Here is a 20,000-nt window from a genome sequence, read left to right as displayed (position 1 = left end):
ATGAGCTCCCAGATTCATGAGAATTATTCCACTCATATGGAGGCCACCACCATCAGCTGCCTGGTCAACATGCCTCTGCCAGCCTCCAACACCTACCTCTCTCTGGGCTCCTATTTCAACCATGAGGATGTAACTGTGGATGACGTGGGCCCCTTCTTCCTCAGGCTGGATGAGGAGAAGCTGGAGGGTACTGAACATCTCTGGAAGATGCCAAACCCGTGCAGTAACCATGCCCTCATCCAAGACGTGCAGAAACCTTCCCAGTTGGAGTGGTGATAAAGCCCTGGATGCCATGGAAGCCACCTTGGTTTTGGAGAAGAACTGGAACCAGGCCTTTCTGGAGCTTCGTGCCCTGAGTTCTGCTTGTGTAGACCCCCATCTCTCTGACTTCCTGAAGAACCACTTCCTGGGTGAAGAGTTGAAATGCATCAAAAAGATGGGGACCACCTGACTCACCTTCGCAGCTTAGCTGCCCCCAGCTGGGCTAGGTTAGGATCGTGTCCAAAGACTCACCCTCAAGCACAACCCTGAAGCCCAGCAGCCTTTAAGGGGCCTCTCTGGCCACCCCCTGATGCCAGGGCTTCTGCCCCAGTCTCTCCCTGCAGCCACAGGCAGCTTTTTAACCACCTGGAGCCCTCTCCCAAACCACACACCCAATGGAAATAAAGCTTTTTTGCAGAAAACAAAAAAACAAAAAAACAAAAAAAAAAACCAAACAGGTATACTCAATGTCCTAGCAAATTCTCCATCTAGAAATTTACTTGAAGAATATAATGAAAGACATACACAAAGATTTAGTTTTGGGTTTTTTTTTTTGTTGTTAGAGAGAGAGAGCAAGCACGTGGGAGCACAGGCAGACAGAGTGTCAGGCAGAGGCAGAGGGAGAAGCAGGCTCCCTGCCAAGCAAGGAGCCCGATGTGGGACTCGATCCCAGAATCCTGGGATCATGACCTGAGCCGAAGGCAGCTGCTTAACCAATTGAGCCACCCAGGCGTCCCACAAAGATTTAGTTTTAAAGGTTGTATTAGGAAGAGAACACCTGGCACTCTCAAACCAGGGTAATTCACGTGGGGTTCACTTACCAAGAAATGGAGGGGCTGTAGGAAAACCACAGGGATGGTGCAGGTACCCAGGGCTTGAGGAGGTGCAGAGGAAAAAGGACAAAGGAAGGATTGGTTCTGAGAAAGGGGAAGAAAGGATTGGCCATGTTGAGAACAGTGACCTTCAGTCGAGGAGCACAGCCAGCTCTAGAAGACCTCAGAAGGGGGGAGCCAGGGACTAATACCCTGATCTCAGTCTTGTCCTTGTCTCCAATCTCCTGCAGGACCTTGTGTTGGCTGAACCACACTGGAAACCAGAGGGCAAAGGAACCAGTTAATTTATTCCCTGAAGGAGAGCAGAGCTGAGAAAAGGATGGAAAAAAGTAGAAAGTGGATCTGGTGGAATAAACAAGAGATATCTGACATGAAGTTGTTCATTGGAGCATCATTTGTAATATAAGATGGAAAGGAGCCTAAATGTCCCAGACAAGGGGGAAATTTTAACAAATTTAAGGTATATAGATAGATATCCCAATGGAACCATTGTCAATATTGATACAGAAAATGTCACACAAAAAAAGAAATTTTATAAAATAACCCATACAATGTGCTTTACCTTTTGTTTTAAATACTATATGTGGACACAGAGATATGTATTTTATAAGTATATACATACATATATAATACATGCATACACATTTGCATAAGAGAAAAGGTTTAGAGTGTATACATCAAGGTGTAAATGGTAGTTATCACAGAAAGAGTACAGTTACAGGTAATTTTATCTAGGGTTTGCTTTTTGTGTTCTGGCTTTTTCTTTTTCTTTCTTTCTTTTTTTTTTTTTTTGAACGGGGAAAGTTTAATATAAAGAATTCTTAACTATGGCAGGGGATTGGAGAAATAAGGAGTCAGCCAGTAGGAAAAAGAGAGCTCTAAAGAATATAAGAAAGGCAGATATGAGGGGCAGCCCCAACCCCAAGACCTGAGATAGAGGGTCCAAGGACCCTCTCCACCAAGAGCAGAGGAGAGGATTTGTTGGGCAGGTTGTGGTCAACCTGGGTCAGCAGGGAAGTTACTGTGTTGCTGTGTGGTCCAAACTGGCTCAAAATCTACTCTCTAGGGTGCTGGGGAGAGCTAATCAGAGGGAGGAGTCGCTCCAGAAGCATTCAATTGCAAAACCACTGGAGAGGTTGGGTATGTGTGTTGGGGAATTTTCTGGAGACACGAGCCTGCCAAAGCAGTACACTGGAACAAGGGAGGAAACTCCCTTCTGTCCACAAAGCAAGCTCCCTATACTGGTAAAGTTTAACATATGTATCTGCTGGCAAAGGAAAATATATAGGGGCTATCGCCATTTTTGCAGAATGAGGAATGAAGTATGAATGTGAAGCAGAAAAGCAATAAATTGATAACTGGCATACGTTCCAAAACCTACCACCTAGGGATACTGTGTGGGAATACACACAGATATGCATATGGTTTTATAACCTGCTACTTTCTTGCAATAAATGCTGTGGGCATCTTTCCCTGTCAATAAATATAGATCTGCATCAACATTTTTCACTATTAAAAAGCATATATGCCCTTTGTTTTTTATAACTGATTCTGCACTGGTAAATATTTAAATTGCATTTTATTTTTACTATTCTAAACAATGCTATGTTGGACTTCCTTATTAATTAATTTATTTAGGTGCAAAATGATGGTTTTATTAAAGCATGGGTGTTCCAGGATTTTCTCTCTGTCAGTGCCTGTGGTTCTTGGTCACACCACTTCAAAGAATGAAGGGGTAGACCAGACAGAGTGGTGAGCAGCGAAACAAGGTTTATTGAGCGATAGCATAGATATAGTACAAAGCTCCCGAGGAGGGAGGGGACCCGAAAGGGTTGTCCTGTGTTGAATTTCTTTAAATGATTATTTTCTCACAATAAGTTATTAGAAGTTGAATTGTTGGATTCACAATCCTGTGTTAAATTGATAAGGGTACCTGTTGGGTACATTATCTATTTGATTTAGCCAAAAAAAAAAATCATTTTTCACTTTATGCACTTCTCAAAAATGTGTGAAAAAGATGCCGCTTAAGACATCTGCTCTGGTGTCCAGTCAAATAAGGTCAAACAACAGTGTGGTTCCAGAATGAATTGCTCTGAGAGCAGGTAGACTGGCCAAGAAAGCTGTCAAAGATGGGACTTAACTTGGCTCTTCACTAAAATAGCAAAGAGGGTCTTTTAAATTAATAAACTTTATTTTTTAGAGCAGTTTTCTTTAGGTTCACAACAAAATTGAGCAAAAGTACAGAGAATTTCCATATACCTCCTGCCCCCCCCACCTATGCACAAACTGCCCCATTCTCGACAACCTTCACCACAGTGACACATTTTTTACAAGTGATGAATCTACACAGACATGTTATTTTCATTCAAAGTTTATAGTTTAGATTTATACGAGTCTACATTACATTCACTCTTGGTGTTGTGCATTTTATGGGTTTTGATAAATGTATGATGACATGTATCTACCATTGTGATATCATACAAAATAGTTCACCGCCCTAAAAATCCTCTGTGCTTGGCCTATTTAACCCCCCACCCCCCGCTAATCCTTGGTGACCACTAATCATATTACTGTCTCCACAGTTTTGCATTTTCCAGAATGTCATATAGTTGGAATCATACATTATGTAGCCTTTTCCAAGTGTCTTCTTTCACTTAGTAATATACATTTAATTTTCCTCCATCACTCTTCATGGCTTGACAGCTCATTTCTTTTCAACACTGAATAATATCTCATTGTCTATATGTACCAGTTTATTTATCTACCTTGATGGCTTCCAAGTTTGGGCAATTATGAGTAAAACTGCTATAAACACTCATGTGCAGGTTTTTGTGTAGACATAAGTGTTTGATTCATTTGGGTGAATACCAAGGAGTGAGATCGTTGGATCATAAAAGAGAATGTTTAGTTTTGTAAGAAACTGCCAACCTGTCTCCCAAAGTGTTTATATTATTTTGCATTCCTACCAGTAATGAATGGTAATTCCCACTGCTCCACATCCTCACCAGCATTTAGTGTCACCAGTGTTTTGCATTTGGGCCATGGTCATAGGTATGTATTCATATTTCATTTCAGTGTCCAATTCTCTAATGACATACAATGTGGACATCTTTTCTTGTGCTTAGTTACCATCTGCATATCATCTTTGGTGAAGTGTCTGTTAAGACCTTTTGCCCATTTTTAAATTGAGTTGCTTGTTATCTTGTTGAGTTTTAAGAGTTCTTTCTATGTTGCAAATAACAGTCCTTTGTCAATGTATCTTTTGAAAATATTGTCTACTAGTTTGTGGCTTGTTTTCTCATTCTCTTAATAGTGTCTCTCACTGAATAGAAGTTTTTAATTTTCATGAAGTCCAGCTTATCAGTTATTTCCTTCATGGATCATGCCTTTGGTGTTGTATCTAAAAAGCATCATCACCTAAGATTGTCTAGGTTTCCTCCTATATTATCTTACAGGAATTTCAGAGCTTTGCATTTTACATTTAGTGTTAATTTTGTAAAGGATATAAGGTCTGTGTCTAGATTCTTTTTTTTTTTTTTTTTTTTTGCATGTATGTGTCTAGCTGCTCTAGCGTGTTGAAAAGAACTACCTTTGCTCCATTATATTGCCTTTGCTCCTTTGGCAAAGATCAGTTGATTATATTTACGTGGTCCTGTTACTGGGCTCTCCTGTTCCATTCATCTATTTGTCTATTCTTTTAACAACATACTATCTTGATTACTATAGCTTTATCATAATTACTATGATAGTTTTATCATAAATCTTGAAGTTGGGCAGTTTCAATCCTCCATTTTTGTTCACTTCCAATATTGTGCTGTCTATTCTAGGTCTTTTGTCTCTACATATAAACTTTACAATTAGCTTGTCTATATCCATGAATAACTTGCTGGGATTTTTATTGGAATTGCACTTTATCTGTGGATCAAGTTGGGAAGAATTGACCTCTTGACAATATTGAGTTTTCCTACCCATGAACATGCAATATCTCCATTTATTTAGTTCTTCTTTGATATTTTTCATTAGTTCTGTAGTTTTCCTCATAAATATTTTATATGAATTTTGTTAGATTTATACCTGAGTATTTCCTTTTTGGGGGTGCTTACATAAATGATAACATTTTATTTTCCAGATTACATTGTTTCTTGCTCATATATAGGAAAACAATTGACTTTTGTATATTAACTTTGTACCCTGACACTTTGCTGTAATTGCTTATTAGTTCCAATAGTTTTTTGTTGATTAAATTTCCAGCAGAATAAAACAGGGCTATTTTACTCCTGTTCTCCAGCAAACCCTTTTCCCAACTTTATTGCTCATACTTTCTGGAGAACCCTATGAAATCTTCTCATTAAATATCTCTTCTTTATAGAATCCTTCCCTAGTTCCTAGGTCAGTTTAAGAACTCCTCATTTTATGTTCTTACAGATACTTGATTTTTGTCACAATGCTAATGCTTTACTTTTGTTACTAATTAAAACTGTCTGCTGGACTGCAGTGTCAAATTCACTGAAGTCAAGGACCTTGTCTTCCCTGTTCACCAATGATATACATAGTATAGATTCTCAGTGCATGTTTGTTGAATGAATGAATAAATGATCGTACCCTCCCTTCCAATCACTACCAAAAAGCTGAATTATCCTATACTTGTCATACAGAGTCAAATCAGGACACTCAAACCACTCGAAGTATTTAAAGCAGATGGAACTCTCTACTGGTGAACTGGTAACCCAGGAGATGGAAGAGGCTGAGAAGACCAGCAAGAAATATAAATTACCCCCGATATTTGCAACAGCACAAAGGTCTTAGGACTTTCAGGTTGGAGGGACAATAGGAAGAACTGATATTACAGAACCCAGGGGCCTCAGTTCTGTAGGTCAGAAGTCCAAGGAAGTATGGCTCAGCTGGGTCTTCTGTTTAATCTCACAAGGCTGAAGTAAAGGGGCACGCAGGGCTGCAGTTGATTTTGGAAGTTCTGAAGAAGAATCTGGTTCCATGCTCAGTCACGTTGTTGGCAGAATTCAGCTCCATGCGGGTGTAGGATTGATGTCCCTATTTCTTTGCTGGATGTCAAACAGGGGTGATTTTTAATCTCTAGAGGCTGTCGACATTGCTTGTCGTGGCCCTCTTCCTCTGTCTTCGAAGCCAGCAATGGCAGATCAAGTCATTCTCATGCTTCAATCTCACAGACTTCCCCTTCTGACTCATTTCTCTCATTCCCAGTAAGAAAAGGTTCTCTTTTTAAGGGCTCATATGGTTAGAGTGAGTCCACTTGGATAATCCAGGACAATCTCCCTATCTCAGGTCCATAATCTGAATCACATCTACAAAGCCCCTTTTGCCATGTCACATTTTAACATTTTCACAGGTTCTGGGAATTAAAGAGTGGATATCTTCAGAGGATCATTATTCTGCCTCCTGTTGGCCAAACTCCGCTGGAATCTCATTGATACAAGGACCTAGGAAATAGGCCGGCAGAGCAGAAATCTGAGGAAGGGATCTGAGAGCAAGCAGGCTTAGGTTCACCACATTTTAAGATAACAGCATTTTTTTCTTCACCAACTAGGACTGGCTTAACAGATAATTGGCCAGCTTTCTAGTTGCTGACAAATATAATGAATTAATCCCGTTTACTGTAAAACAAAACAAAATAAAACAGAACAATGATAACACATCCCGCAATGAGATGAATTCAAACATAATGCAATTGCCAATTGGCTTCCATAATCCTTCGAAACTTGTTTCCCAAACAGGGGCCAATTAAAATTCTTCTGCAGAGAAATATGGGAATGAGGGCTAGGTCAGGCAGGGAAATGGCAGACAGTTCCAGCCTTAAGAAGTACAGAGGTTGAAAGTAACTCCCTGGGGGGTACAGTATATTCTTGGCTCAGTCTCCCCAGAGCAGGCCATCAAGACAACTGCCAACCAGCAGAGATTCCTGGAATCTTTCCTGCTGTCCTGGAAGACTCAGACGGCCACAGGCCCCAGAATTATTTCCGGCAACGTCAGTAAACTGCCACCAGGTGATAGCAAGCTTCAGCAGAGACCAGGATAGAATGAAATGGCACCGTTGCACCCCTAGACCTCTCCGCTGCCCTGTTCTGTCTGGATTGCGTGTCCACAGTCATGTCATTGACTGAAAAACAAGATGCTGCGTTTTATACAGCTTAAGTTTTTGGACCCCAGAGGCCAGAGAGGGAGTATTTACAATATTTCAAAACTCCCCCATTTTCTTGCTTCTCATTAATAACTCTTTATGGGCAACCATACCTAAAAGGGAGCTTCAACTTTATTTATTTATTTTTTAAGATTTTACTTATTTGTCAGAGAGAGAGAGAGAAAACAAGCAGGCAGAGAGGAGAGGGAGAAGCAGACTCCCTGCTGAGCAGGGGGCCGGATGCAGGACTTGATCCCAGGACTCTGGGATTATGACCTGAGCCAAAGGCAGACGCTTCACTACCTGAACCACCCAGGCGCCCCAAGGGAGTTTCAACTTGAACCTTTGTGAGAGCAAGGGAAGAATGGTTGACAATGATGGAACCAGCTCAGGAAGGAGCACACTGCCCTCCAGCATGACCGCACTTGCCCCTTACCAGCGTGTCGAGGAGGATACTGACTACAAACACCCAATTCCCCGCTGAGTGGAAACCCTTAACAAGGATCACAGCACGGAGAAGAGTCTGCTCCAGTTTGACTTTTCATTTTGCACTGCCCCAGTTCTTTCCTTTTTTTTTTTTTTAAACATTCTACTTATTTATTTGACAGAGTAAGAGAGAGAGCATGAGCAGGGGGAGCAGCATGCAGAGGGAGAAGCAGACTCCCCACTGAGTGGGGACACCGATGAGGGACTCAATCCCAGGACCCTGGGATCATGGCCTGAGCTGAAGGGATTCGCTTATCTGACGGAGGCCCCCAGGCACCCCTGTGTTGCCCCAGCTCCACTGTGCCCCTTCTGTCTTGAACCACTCAGATCAACAGTATGTTGTCACTTTCTTATATCTTGGGCCTTTTGCAGAAAAACTCAATCTTTCGTTGGTGTGGTTATTTAAAATTCACCTGAAGGACCCTTCTTGAAGGAGTTAATTCCCTACAATACGCCATACAGATGCAGACCTCTATTACCTAGGAATGCTACTTCTCTCTATTCTCCCAGCCGAGAAGCTTCTTTTCCCTCTAGAATGAATTCCCTGCATTCTCTGGTCAGTCACCTAAAGAATATGCTCTCAGTTCCGATCTTCTGTGTTCCCATACTGCCAACTACCAAAGGGTTAAGCTCTCCTTTAGTGGAAAGGGAAGTTTTCTGATTGAGGTCTGAGCTGAAAACCAATGCCTCTTAGGACAAGGACTTGTGTTATGTGATCTTTAAAATTAGCACTTTGACATTTTTCTCAGCTGCTGAAGCTTGAATTCTTTTTTAAATTTTATTTTAGAATTCACACACAGTAAACTTTACCCTCTTCAGTATACAGTTCTATGAGTTTTGACAAATAGAGTACATAACCACCACCACAGTCAAGATTCAGAGCAGTTCCATAATCCCAAAAAACTCCCTTATGCGGCCCTTTTACAATTGACCCTTCCCAACCCCTGACAACTACTGAGCTTTTCTCAGTCCCTCTAGTTTTGCCTTCTCAAGAACTTTATAAGAACTTTATATAAATGACATCATATAGCCTTCTGAGTGGTTTCTTTCACTGAGCATAATGCATTTGAAACTTACATTGTGTGATATGCACACAATATACATTGTGTGATCAATAGCTCATTCCTTGTTATCGCTAAGTAGTATTGCATTGTGTGGCGTATTAGTTTCCTATGGCTGCTGTAACAAATTCCCACAGACTTGATGGCTTAAGACAATGTACTCTCTCATAGCTCTGGAGGCCAGAAGTCTGAAATCAGTATCACTGGGCCTGAATCAAGGGGGTGGCAGGGCCTTTGGACACTTCAGGGAAATAGCCCTTCCTGGCTTTTTCCGGCCCTAGGTGGTGGCCAGAAAACTTGCTCTATGGCCACATCACTCCAATCCCCAGCTTTATGGTTGCTGTGCCTCCTCTTGTGTAGATCTGGAGTCGAATCTCCCTTCACCTTTCTCTTACGAGGACGCACGTGGATTCCCCCCATCTCAAGATACTTGGTCATATCTGCTTTCTTTTTGCCATATGAGGCAACATTCAGAGGTTCCAGGTTTTAGGACATGGATATTCTCGGGCATGCCATTATTCAGCTTCCCACATATGGCTATGCCACAAAGTACTTATCCGGTTACACTGGAGGACATTTGGGTCATGCCCAGTTTGGGACAATTATGAATAAAGCTGCTATAAATATTTGCATAAAGGTTTTTGTGGGAACATAGATTTTCATTTCTTTTGGGTAAATACATAAAAGTGGGATTGCTGAGTCAAATAGTGGTGTATGTTCAAGTTTAGAAGTGGTCAAACTGCAGGGCACCTGGGTGGCTTAGTTGGTTAAGTGTCCAACTCTTGGGACACCTGGGTGGCTTAATAACTGGTTAAGCATCTACCTTCAGCTCAGGTCATGATCCCAGGGTTCAATGAACAAGTCCCGCATCAGGCTTCTTCCTCAGCAGGAGCCTGCTTCCCCATCTACGTGCCACCCTCCCCCCACCCCCCGCTTGTGTTCTCTCTCTCTTTCTCTCATTCTGATAGATAGACAGACAGATAATAGATAGATAAAATCTTAAAAAAAAAAAAATAGTGTCCGGCTCTTGATTTTGGTTCAGGTAATGATCTCTGGGTTGTGAGATTGAACCCTGTCTAAGATTCTCTCTCTCCCTTTCTATCTCTCTGGCTCATGCCTCTAAAAAGAAAAAGAAAGGGAAAAAAAAGAAAAGAAAAGAAGAAATGCTCAAGTTGCTTCCAAAGTGGCTATACCATTTCACATTCCCTTTGTATATGAACTCTAATTTCTCCACCTCCCTGTCACCACTTGGTATTATCAGTGTTCCTGATTTTAGTCATTCTAGTAGTATTTAGTGGTGTTTCCTTATGGTTTTAATTTGTCCTTCTGAGCATTTTTTTCATGTGTTGAAATGTTAACATTGCATCATTTCATGCACTCTCTTACTTGGCTACATTTTTATGGAGCTCTCTAAATGTACTTTAGTAATGATTTAGAAATAATTAACCACTTAATAGGCAAAAATCTTAGAATCATTAACTTCTCAGGAAATTAAAACTACTGAGTAACTTTCAATGTAGAGGAATACTATCAAAATGAATCAATACAGCAACAAAAACCAAATAACTAACTAAAAAATGGGCAGAAGATCTGAATAGATATTTTTCCAAAGAAGATATATAAGAGAGGTGAGTCAGCTGCAGGTGGGCATGGGGAAAAACAAAACAAGACAAAAACAAATCAAAACAAAACAAGAAAGAAAAGGAAAAGAGACCTACAGATGGCCAACATGCACATGAAGAGATGTTCAACATTGCTGATGATTAGGGAAATGCGAATCAAAACCGCAACAAAAGGGGCACCTGGGTGGCTTAGTCCGTTAAGTGTCTGCCTTCAGCTCAGGTCATGATCCCAGTTCTGGGATCGAGTCCCACATTGGGGTCCTTGCTCATCAGGGAGTCTGCTTCTCTCTCTGCCTCTGCCCTGACTCTCTACCCACTTGTGCTCACTCTATTCTGTGTCAAATAAAGAAATAAAATCTTTTTAAAAAAAAAACCATAATGAATTATCACCTCTCACCTATTCAAATGGTTATTATAAAAAAAGATAAGAAATAATGAGTGTTGGAGAAGATTTAGAGAAAAAGAAACACTTGTAGACTATCGGTGGGATTGTAAACTGGTGTAGTCACTGTGGAAAACTGGATATTCTCTAAAAAATTCCAAATAGAACTGTATGATCCAGCTATTCCACTAATGAGGATTTACCCAAAGAATATGAAAACACGAATTCAAAAAGATATATGCGTCCCTATGTTCACTGCAACATCCTTTACAATAGCCAAGGTATGGAAACTACACACACACACACACACACACACACACACACACGAATAATACTCAGACATAAAAAAAGAATGAGATCTCACCATTTGCAACAACATGAATGGAGCTTAAGGGTAGTATGCTACATGGAAAAAATCAGAAGGAGAAACACAAATACTGTATGATTTCACTCACATGTGGAATCTAAAAAACAATGAAAATGAACAAACAGAACAAAATAAAACAAACTCACTGATACAAAGAACAGATTGGTAGTTGGACAAAGGGGTAAGGGGATCCTTATGGTAGGGTGATGGATGGTAGCTAGATTTTGCGGGCTGACCATTTTGTAGTATACACAAATGCTGTATTGTTATTATTATGCTGAATAATATGAATATTATTATGCTGAATGCTGTATACCTGAAACTTACATAATTTTTAAAAAATGAGTCTGTATTATTCATAAAATATACCCAAGGTGTATGGTTAGTATGAGATAATTAGCAAGATGATTGGTAAATAGTATGTCTATGAGACACATGTGGGTTTTTTTCATCTTGATGAACCTGTTTGCATTAGGAATCTATATGCACTACAATAATTCAGGAGTGTTCCCTTTGAAAAAGTGGCTGTGATATGATACATCTACCTCAGGAAGTCCATATAATTAAGTCTTCAGGGCATGCATGGATGTGAAGTCTAACAAACAAAATTTGCTTTACAGTAAATTTCTTAACCATGGAAAAACTTCCTCTGAAACCGCCAGAAACCCCAAATATCCCCAGGGTCTGCTGAAGGACCTGGATAATAATAAGAGCCATTTGAATACCAATCAATTCTCTATCGAATGCCAGAACTCTCATAGACTAGTTCATGCATAAAATATGCCTTCATGTTTCCAATAGCTTCAGGATAAATTTCCTGTGCCAGAGAAATAAAAGAGACAAGACAACTATTTCAAGAGGCGGGGAAGATGGGGGAGGCAAAGACAGTACCAAGGACTCAAGTGTAAAATTTTATTCTCTTTAAAAATATTACTAGGATATTTAGTTAGCAAAAATAGTCGTAACAATAGTGTCCCAGTATCCTTGTCAGAGATGTTAATAACAGTAATAATTATAGAAACTCTCTTTTCTTACATGTTTACACTGTTTTGCCAGATAGTATTGTAGTACATGGTATAAATTAATTCATTTAGTCCTTACAACTCCCCTAAGAGTAGGTGCTATCTTAATCCCCATTGTAGGGAAGAGGCCACTGAGACATAAAGAGGTTAAGTCACCTGCCCAAGGTCCCAGGGGAGGATTAATAGTCAAATGGAGGTGGACAGTCCCCACTACATCAGAGGACAGCTGTCCAGAAGCTGATACTGTATCTACTGAGCTTGGCTAGGACCAGCCTGACCTGTAGGGCTTTTTGAAATGCTGACTCCCAGGCCTCTGCCCCGGGGTTCTAGTTCAATTGGTCTGGAATCTGCGCTGTTTTTGCAGGTTCCCTGGGTGATTCTGAGCATTAGTCGGTTACCAACAGCAGGTCAGTTTCCCATTGGTAATTTAGCGATGCCTTTTTGCTGATTCCAAACCACCCAGCAGAGAGACCATAGACTTTTCAAGGATGGTTATTAAGTTCCTTGTCACGGTGATGAGGGGTTAAGACAGAAAACACATACTCCGGCTCTTAGACATATAATTTGTCAAAGGCAGATTACTACTTTCTTTTAAAAGTTGGAAATACTATAAGTAAAAGTCTGGTTTCATATTTTACTTAAACATCATATGTCTCATATCTGAGCTCATCTTCATTTAAAATCTATTTTTAGTGTTGTCCATATTATACGTCTATGTTTAGTCCTCTGATGAAACTTATAGTCACATTATTTATTCTCATGGTTTTCCCCAAATGCTGGCGACAACCAATTTTGTATTTCGGCCACAGACCTTAAACTCCTGACCTGAATATCCAATAGCATATTAGACATTTCTTCCCGGAAGAAGAGGCTCTGATTGAACTTGCCTGAAACAGATGTCCATACACCACACCCCAACCAAACCTGTTGTTTCTCCTACATTCCCTTGGCAATCGGCCCCACCACCCACTCAGTAATGCAAGCCAGCAGCAGGGAGTCATTTGGCTTCTACTCTTTCTCCCACTCCCCACAACCAATAATCACCTACTTCTCATGGCCTCTCCATTCTCACGGCCACTGTGTCACTCAATGTCCCATCACCTCTTGCCTGGACAGTGCAGTGGTCTGCCTCCCTGCCCCCTTTCTCTGGGCTACCCTGTTGCTTTCCATTTCCCTTCTTTCTTTTTGTGGAAGAAGGTGTATGATTTGGATCTAAGCTTAAATGTTTCTAATGTTATATGTCAAATATACAACTGAGTCCAGAGAACAAACAAGTGTGTTCTACTGGTTTTATCAAATCCCTAATGATGTGGGATACAAAGACAGAAGAAAAATTGTTAAATTTCCTTACTACTTACAGCCCACTGACAAGTCCTTGAAACAGGCAGAGTGACATTCCTCTTGGGACTCAACTGCCTTGATGTTAATAAGGGCAAAAGGCAATCCTAGCCTGAGCCGTCCTCTCCCCCACCCCGCCTCCACCATCCTGTAAGTCTACTTTAACGTATAAAAATTCCTTTGGAAACTTCCTTTATCTCAAAACCCCCAAGCATACGACCCACCAATATACATCTGAAGGGTCTCATGACTAAGGTTTTATTAGACGGTAATAAATGACCTTTTCCCACCAATAGCTAGTCTGCTCAAGGTCCTGGAAACCTTGCTTCCAAAATTCCTTAGAGACTTACGCTATCCCAGACCCCCTCCCAACTTGGAAGTTTATAATGGACCACTCCTCATGACCCCAGTGCAGCTTTCTGCCCACGGGTCCTGTCCCCATGCTTTAATAAAATCACCTTTTTTGCACCAAAGATGTCTCAAGAATTTTTTCTTGGCCATCAGCTTCTAACCCTAACATCTTTCCTAGATCACTTACCACTGTCTTATTTGCCATTTTGTTTTAAAGAAATGAAGATATACAGCTACAGATATAGCTATAAATACAGCTATAGATAAAGATATTTAAGCCCACCTTGACTGGCCTGCCCCCATCCCAAGTGCCTCCTTCCCCAGCGCACTGTCATGAATTTGCTATTATCATGTGTGTCTTGTGCTTTCTCTAGAATTTATGCATTGGTAAACAGTTTAGCGCATTGCTTTGTAGGTTTTTAAACTTTATGAAAGACCTCCTGCTATATATTCCCTCTGCAACTCACTTCTTTCATACCATTTTGTTTTTTCTTCCTGTTGACATGTGTTGCCCTAATTCATTCACTTTAACTACCATATGGTACACATTCTGTGATGATACCACAATTTATTTATTTATTCTCTGTTGAAGGACGTTTAGGAATTGTGCTGCTGCAAACAGTGCGGCGCTGGTCTCTTTGCGCAGATACTGGAGAGGCTCTCTAGGCTATATTCTCAGGAGTGGCATTACTTTCCTGCTCTCCTGAGCCAGGGAGACAAATCATTTCCTGCCTCTCTGTAATCGAACTGCTGCCAGAGTCATTTTTCTGAAATGCAAATCTGCTTCTGTCACTCTCTTGCCTAAGTCCCTCTGAGGGAAACAAACCCGCCATTCCTCAGTAAGATTCTCAAGCCCTTCTCCTTCCCCACATCCGACCCTGCATCTTTTGCTAGACTTCTCTCCCACTCCCCACACCAAATGCCCAGCCAGGCTCTGCTCCCTCAGAATCACTCCCTGTTTCCCCTCTCCTCTCCTCTTGCCTGTTCTTCTCTTTCCAGGACTGACCCATCCTTTCACCCCATTCCCTCCAACTTTCCGACCGGGAAACACCTAACTGCTTTTCAAGGGTCATCTACTCACTGAAAGCTTTCCTCAACCTGCCAGTAGTCACCAATTGGAATGCCGGTTCTTCCACTTACTGACTTGGGCAAATCTTTTAACCTCCCTGAGCTCAATGTTCTTATCTACTAAGTGAAGGTAAGGATAGTGCCGACCTCATACACCTACCATCAAATGTGATCCTGGATACAGAGCATTTCATTCATATGGTGCTTGACAAGGAATGTTTTCTTTCATTCATTTGTCTATTAAAATATCTTAGAATTATTATTAGTTTTTTTGTGGCTGTTAGTTATTTCTTTCTGCATCCCCTTCATATTCGTATCACCCACCAGCACAGGGCCTGGCATAGAGAAGGACACCATAACTGTTGAGTGAATAAATGAGTGAGTCTTTGGGCTCTCAGAGATGTTAGTTTAAACAAAAAAAAGGGAGAGAGAGATTTAATACTTTGTCATGGATGGTGTCTTATTTCCACAGACAAATTCAATCTCTGGTGACATAATCCTTGTTTTCCTTTTCCTATCAAAGCTTTCTTACAATAGCTTCCTGCCCATTTCTTTAAGTTGGTAATGATTTACGTAAGCCAATCAGTAAATAGTGTCAAAAGAATTTATTTTGTCAATTGTTTGTTGCCTAGGGAAAGGATTTGCTTTAAAAGAAAAACAAAACCCCAAAAGCATTGTGGTTCATTTGGTTTTGTTTCTCACTACGATCTTATTGAGGTATGAATTAGTACTGAGAATTTCAGTTAAAGTCTGCAGATATGTGAATGTAAATTCAACATTAGATAATGCAAATACAGATGCTTCTGACCTAGAAAGGAGAGTGATTGGAAAGGAGGCATGTGGATAGGGAGACATTATTTTTCCTCTCTTCCTCTGCCTTGGACCCCTTCAGCACTTAGAAACTAGGGGCAAGCCTCTCTATGGAGTCCTCTAGAGTTCCTCAAACATTCTGAACAGCCCAAACCAGCCTCTCCCCTTGGTTTCTGCTCAGTTGCCCTGCCCTCGCCATGCGGCTCCCTCCCTTCAGTACAGCGGCTCTCTCTGCACCCCTGGATCATTGGAGCCCAGAAAAGAGCTCCGTCCTCAAGGTTCCTGCTCCTTGCATCCCCCATGTCAACCCCAGCAGCAGGCCCATCTCATAGGGACAGCTCTCCTGAAGCCAGTACTCTGACTTCTGAAATTCAAGTTTAGTAGGACCTCCTGTATTTTTATCTGCTAAATCTGGTAACCCAAAACAGAGGCAGAGCTCTTAACCCCAGGAATGGTAAATCCTACCCTAGTCTTGGGGTAGCCCCAATTCTAAATCACTCATGATCTTTTCACTCGCCTTGGTTAATGATTGGTCTCTTTATAGTTTGTTACCCAAGTATGATTAGCGAGATGAGGGGAAATCTACCAAGAGGAAATGCCTTATGAGAAATCCCTGTACTTTACCTTCTTCGGGCTGCTTTGAAAACAGTGATCAGAGGTATAATAGTCATCTTTTTAGCAGGAGTCAACAAACATGAAGAAAAAGAATCATCCAATCCAGTGATTCTCAAAGTGTGGCCCAGGGACCTCGGGATCCTTCAGGTCCTTTCAGGGGTCCTCAAGGTCATCTCCTATCTGTGTGAGACCAGAATTCCCTCGATCCTCCAACAAATGACCATGGCCCAACAGATTGATTTCAGAAGAAGACTGGAGAATCTATACTTGTTCTTTATTAAGCCAAAGATTAAAGAGATTCGCAAAACACTAATCTTTTTTTTTTTTTTAAGATTTTATTTATTTATTTGTCAGAGCGAGAGAGGGAGAGAGAGCAAGCACAGGCAGACAGAATGGCAGGCAGAGGCAGAGGGAGAAGCAGGCTCCCCGCCAAGCAAGGAGTCCGATGTGGGACTCGATCCCAGGACGCTGGGATCACGACCTGGGCCGAAGGCAGCTGCTCAACCAACTGAGCCACCCAGGCGTCCCGCAAAACACTAATCTTCTCACTGATTTTCTTTTTCTTTTGAAAGCATAGTTTTGTTTTTTGTTTTTTGGTTTTTGTTTTTCATAAAAACATGTCAACATGTAATGGGCTTATCATTATTTTCAAATGAGCGAATAAATAATTTTTTAAATGTGTAAGTTCTCTTCCATGGTAAATATCAATAGATATAAACCACATAAACAAAAGCTCTTTGGGGATCCTCAAGAATTTTTAAGAATGTAAAGAGGTTTTGGACCAGGAATTCTGAGGCACGCTGACCCAGACAGTAGTCTGACAACAACTGATGAGGCTCAGCAGATATCAATTGCCATAATCCTCTGGATTTCTTACGAGGAGAGAAATTAACCCCTGCTTGTTTGATAAGGAGCTGATCACAACTTGAAATGATTTATGAGCTAACTCAATAATGAGTAGTCATGGCTAATGCATTATTTAAAACTGATCAATTGAAAAGACAATTTTAATCACTCATGGTTATTGACTAGTAATAAAATGAAGTAATAAAAGGACAAGGTCACAAGCACATGAAATACATTTTACAGAAAGAAAGAACAGCACAAATCAAAGTCTTTCAAAGGCACGAGAGGGTAACTGTAGAAAATTTGCCTTGTGATTTTCACGGACAGCCAGTCTGCCCACCTCTAGGGAGGTATCTCCATAATAAATATGCAGTATTTACATTAAATACATGGTATTAAATACAGAATAATTAAAAACAAAGTAGCTATTCCATAGTCCTGACCTAAGAAGTTTACCTTGAAGGCTTTTAAGCCTTATTTAGACTCTTTGATCTTGAAGCTTCTTAATTAAGGATACCAGGTTTGTGCTCTTTTTTCCATTGCATTTAACTTTCTGAGCTCCTTCATTTTGACACATAATAATTACCTTATTCTTGTAAAATACCTGTGACTTCCCTTAAGCTCTCGCCCTTTCCACCTGTGCCTTTGTTCACTGAGCACCCATTTGCACGGTATTCACGATATTCACGGTAAGACTTAAGTGTTGCCAAATCGTTGCACGAAATATTCTTGATTCTTCTCCGTTTTAAGAACAAAGGCTTGGGGCGCCTGGGTGGCTCAGTGGGTTAAGCCGCTGCCTTTGGCTCAGGTCATGATCTCAGAGTCCTGGGATCGAGCCCCGCATCGGGCTCTCTGCTCAGCAGGGAGCCTGCTTCCTCCTCTCTCTCTGCCTGCCTCTCTGCCTGCTTGTGATTTCTCTGTCAAATAAATAAATTAAAAAAAAAAAATCTTTAAAAGAACAAAGGCTTAACTTCCTGTCACCTCAACAACAGCAGAACAAAACAAAACAAAAACAAATACCTATGGTGCACGTGTAGTTAGCAGCATTGAAGCTAATGTAAGTTATAAATTTGGTCCCTATTTGCATGAAACTACAGATTAAGGTTTTGGAGCATAGAGGGAAGGATAAAAAGTCTTGGATTCAGGTTGCTGTGCTTTTAAAAACCATCTAACAGTATGAAACGCTGCCTTAGGCCATTAAACTGATAAAAGTAAACCACTGTCAATATGTTTTTACCGTTTCACACTTGTTTATTCTGGAAGGAACATACAACCACTGCATTCAAACTGTAGACGCTTGTTGGTAAAATGTAGTCAATCTGGCATTAAATGAAAAATTGTCAGCTAGCTTTTTCTATTCAGAGAGCCCTGTAGTCTTCAAGGACTACTTTAAAAGAGGAATTAATGGCTGTCTTTAATTTTGCATTTTAAAAAAGATTTTATTTATTTATTTATTATTTATTTATTTATTTATTTAGAGCAAGAGAAGGGGCAGAGGGAAAGGGAGAAGCAGACTCCCCACCAAGCAGGGAGCCCAATGCAGGGCTCAGTCCCAGGACCTCGAGATCATGAACAGGGCCAGAGGCAGATGCATAACCAACTGAGCCACCCAGATGCCCCATTACTTTTGCATTCTAAAATAATTTTCATAGACGAGTCACACTCCTTCCCATGTGCTAATAAGAAATCTTGGTAAAGTTGGACTTCAATCTTTTATGAACACTGTGGTAAAATACACGTAACATAGAATTTCCATCTTAACCTTTTTTTTTTTTTTTTTAGATTTTATTTATTTATCAGAGAGAGAGAAGGAGAGAGAGCGAGCACAGGCAGACAGAATGGCAGGCAGAGGCAGAGGGAGAAGCAGGCTCCCTGCCAAGCAAGGAGCCCGATGTGGGACTCGATCCCAGGACGCTGGGATCATGACCCGAGCCGAAGGCAGCTGCTTAACCAACTGAGCCACCCAGGCATCCCCATCTTAACCATTTTTAAGTGTACAGTCTCGTAGTCATGTGACCAATCTCTGGAATTTCTGTATCTTACAAAACTGAAACTCTCTACTCATTGAACAATAAGTACCTGTCTTTCCCTTCCCCCATGCCCCTGGCAACCACCATCCTGCTTTCTATGCATGTGACTATTCTAGATACCTCACAGCAGTAAAACCATACAATATTTACTATCTTGTGACTTGTTTATTTTAGCAATACTGTCCCCAAGATTCATCCATGTTACAGTATGTGTCAGAATTTCTTCCCTTTTAAAAAACTTCAGTCCTCTATCATATTATTGTAAAGGCCTGTTTTAGGCTTCCTTGGTATCAGTAAGAAGGAAGAGAGAGAAATATACTGTTTTAAAATAGTGGTTTTCTTAATCAACATTAAATGAACTCTGTATATGTACACACACACAGACACACACACAGACACAGAGTGTGTGTATTTACATTATATGACCCTATAGGATAATGAAGTCAAGAGATATTGAGAAGTAACATTTAATACTTTAAATAACGCAAGGATTTGCTATGTGGAAATGAGAGACACTAAAAACATGAAGCATCCCGTCACAGACAGGTCCCATCCCCTCCCCAAGAGACCTATACTTTCTCTGCCCACATGTTGGCCAACAAACAACAGAGGTTTTACTCAGTAGCCCTGCTTTCCGTGGAAACTTCCTTTTCTGTAAAGTTTACACGGAGGAAGGTGGTCTCAGGGTCCCTTAACAACGTTAAGGGACACTTGTGTTTTCAAAACTTAACAGCAATGCATAGTTTTGTGCGTA

The 20,000-nt window shown here is 40.8% G+C and overlaps 1 pseudogene; it reads left to right on the top strand.

Moving 5' to 3' along the window:
- LOC111139858 lies at nt 1-7,146 on the top strand (annotated as a pseudogene).
- The last annotated feature ends 12,854 nt before the right edge of the window (nt 7,147-20,000 follow it).

Source organism: Enhydra lutris, unplaced genomic scaffold (genome assembly GCF_002288905.1).
Source record: "Enhydra lutris kenyoni isolate GAN:26980312 unplaced genomic scaffold, ASM228890v2 scaffoldscaffold4, whole genome shotgun sequence".
Lineage (NCBI taxonomy): Eukaryota > Metazoa > Chordata > Mammalia > Carnivora > Mustelidae > Enhydra > Enhydra lutris.
Note: the sequence above shows the minus strand (reverse complement) of the source record. Positions and strands in the feature narration are given on the sequence as shown.